Genomic DNA, 2,500 nt, shown 5'->3' on the forward strand with positions numbered 1-2,500 from the left:
GCGCTTCGGCTTAAAACCTGTGAAAAGATCCGCCCTGGATCAAGGCTACGGCCTTAAAACTGCTCAAAAGATCCGCCCTGGATCAAGGCTACGGCCTTAAAACTGCTAAAAAGATCCTAAAGTCTCTGGATCTAGGCTACGGCCTCAAAGACACACGTGTTGTGAGAAAAGATCCGCCCTGGATCTCCAGGCTACGGCCTCAAAGGTTCGACCCGACCATATATGCTCAGACACGGGCGAACACAAAAGCGTAACAACCCCTGTTGGAACCGTCGAAGGATCTCGGCGTCGGCCGTAAAACGGAAACCCCCCGGTCGTCGGTACGCGTGTGGCGGTCGAGGGCCCCCGGCCGCCGGTCGGGCGGGCGCGTGGATAGGTCTCCCGAGCGGTCAAGGAGTCCCGGAAGCCGGTCGGGCGAGCGGCCGGCCCCGGGGCACCCTACCCTCTCGGGCGCACCGACCCCACGCGTTTCGTCTCGGTCGGCGTCCGGGGTTCCGAGACACCCTTATGTATCTGTGTGACAGACGGAGTGGCACACCGTCTGCGGCGGGACAGGGCCGCCGACCGCGATGGAAGTCGAGTGTGGCGGCTTCCAGGGTCCAAGACCCTATAGACGGACGGAGTGGCGACCCGTCTGCGGCGGGCCAGGGCCGCCGACCGCGATGGAAGTCGAGTGGGGCGGCTTCCAGGGTCCAAGACCCTACAGACAGACGGAGTGGCGACCCGTCTGCGGCGGGCCAGGGCCGCCGACCGCGATGGAAGTCGAGTGGGGCGGCTTCCAGGGTCCAAGACCCTACAGACAGACGGAGTGGTGACCCGTCTGCGGCGGGACAGGGCCGCCGACCGTTACGGAAGTCGAGGGGGACGGCTTCCAGGGTCCAAGACCCTATCTGTGTGACAGACGAAGGTGCATCGTCTGGGGCGGGACAGGGCCGCCGACCGCTATGGAAGTCGAGTTGGGTTGCTCGTGAACTTCCAGGGTCCAAGACCCTCTCTTCGTGACCGACGAAGGTGCTCTGTCTGGGGCGGTACGGGGCCGCCGACCGCTATGGAAGTCGAGTTGGGTTGCTCGTGTACTTCCAGGGTCCAAGACCCTCTCTTCGTGACCGACGAAGGTGCTCTGTCTGGGGCGGTACGGGGCCGCCGACCGCTATGGAAGTCGAGTTGGGTGGCTCGTGCACTTCCAGGGTCCAAGACCCAACGCGTTTGACCGACGAAGGTGCCCCGTCCCCGGGCACGGACGGGGACGGGCCCGGCCTCCGGGCCGCCGTGGAAGTCGAGTCGGGTGGCTCTCGCACTTCCAGGGTCCTCGACCCTATCTGTCTGACCGACGAAGGCGCTTCGTCTCGGGCGGGCCAGGGCCGCCAGCCGCTATGGAAGCCGAGTCGGGTGGCTCGTGCGCTTCCAGGGTCCACGACCCTGCCTTCGTGACCGACGAAGGCGCTCTGTCTGGGGCGGTACAGAGCCGGGCCCCGTCCAGCAGGGGACGGTGGCCCGAACAGGTGCCATCGGGTATATAGGGAAGAGCACCTCGCTGATTCTCCAAGGTGATAGGCTACCGGATCCCATGACCTCTCGAGCCCAGCGAGAGGCCTCTCGAGCGGACACAAATGCCTCGAAAAAGTCCCTCTGCACTGAGGTAGTGACGATTCTTATTACGAATGGCAAATCATCCAAGGAAGGGACGAACCCGGCTGGCCTCGGCCGTTAAACGAGCCGGCTTCGTTCGGCCGCTAAACGAACCGGCGTCGTTCGGCCGCAAAACGAACCGGCGTCGGCCGCTAAACGAAACCCCGGGCGGGACAGGGCCGCCCACGTCTCAGCCTTAATGACCCGTTACGGGGTGACGCCCGGATACGCTTTGTGTGTCATGGCCCTGAGATTCTGGAAATCGAACTGCGCCTGGGGCAGGCCTCCGCCCGGCCGACGTTAGCGCGTCGGCCGCCATGGGCGGTCGGTTCCTCCCCGACCCGGCGCTCTCGCCTCCAGGGGGGCTCTCCGGAGCCCGCCCGACCCTTTCCGCGGGAGACTCAGACGGTCCGTCAGACGCGAAGGTCCGCCACCGGCGGCCGGCGAGGGCCTCGGCGACCGAGGGCGGAGACGCCCCCGGCCCGTCGCGGCCACCCGGCCCCGCGAAACGCACCTTTCCTCGGTTACGGCCCACCCGGCCGCCCCTCAGCCTACGAGAGGGGAGAGCCACACGAGAGTGGCCCCGGTCCCGCTCCCCCCGGGGGGTGGAAACCGGGACCCGCGCCGCGTGAACCCCGGGTCAGAGCGAGGCTCTCCTACGGCTACACTACCTGGTTGATCCTGCCAGTAACATATGCTTGTCTCAAAGATTAAGCCATGCAGGTCTAAGTGCACACGGCCGGTACAGTGAAACTGCGAATGGCTCATTAAATCAGTTATGGTTCCTTTGATCGCTCCACCCGTACTTGGATAACTGTGGCAATTCCAGAGCTAATACATGCAAACGAGCGCCGACCCGGCCCGCGAGGGC

At 65.0% G+C, this 2,500-nt stretch overlaps 1 non-coding gene across 1 annotated transcript in view; it reads left to right on the top strand.

Moving 5' to 3' along the window:
- Positions 1-2,297: 2,297 nt before the first annotated feature.
- LOC135765243 (18S ribosomal RNA) overlaps positions 2,298-2,500 on the top strand; it is a 1,855-nt gene continuing 1,652 nt past the window's right edge. Inside the window, exon 1 of the ribosomal RNA XR_010540572.1 lies at positions 2,298-2,500. This exon is cut by the window's right edge and continues 1,652 nt beyond it. This is a non-coding gene — a ribosomal RNA (18S ribosomal RNA).

Source organism: Paramisgurnus dabryanus, unplaced genomic scaffold (genome assembly GCF_030506205.2).
Source record: "Paramisgurnus dabryanus unplaced genomic scaffold, PD_genome_1.1 h2tg000178l_1_36604__unordered_in_group7, whole genome shotgun sequence".
Classification (NCBI taxonomy): Eukaryota; Metazoa; Chordata; class Actinopteri; order Cypriniformes; family Cobitidae; genus Paramisgurnus; species Paramisgurnus dabryanus.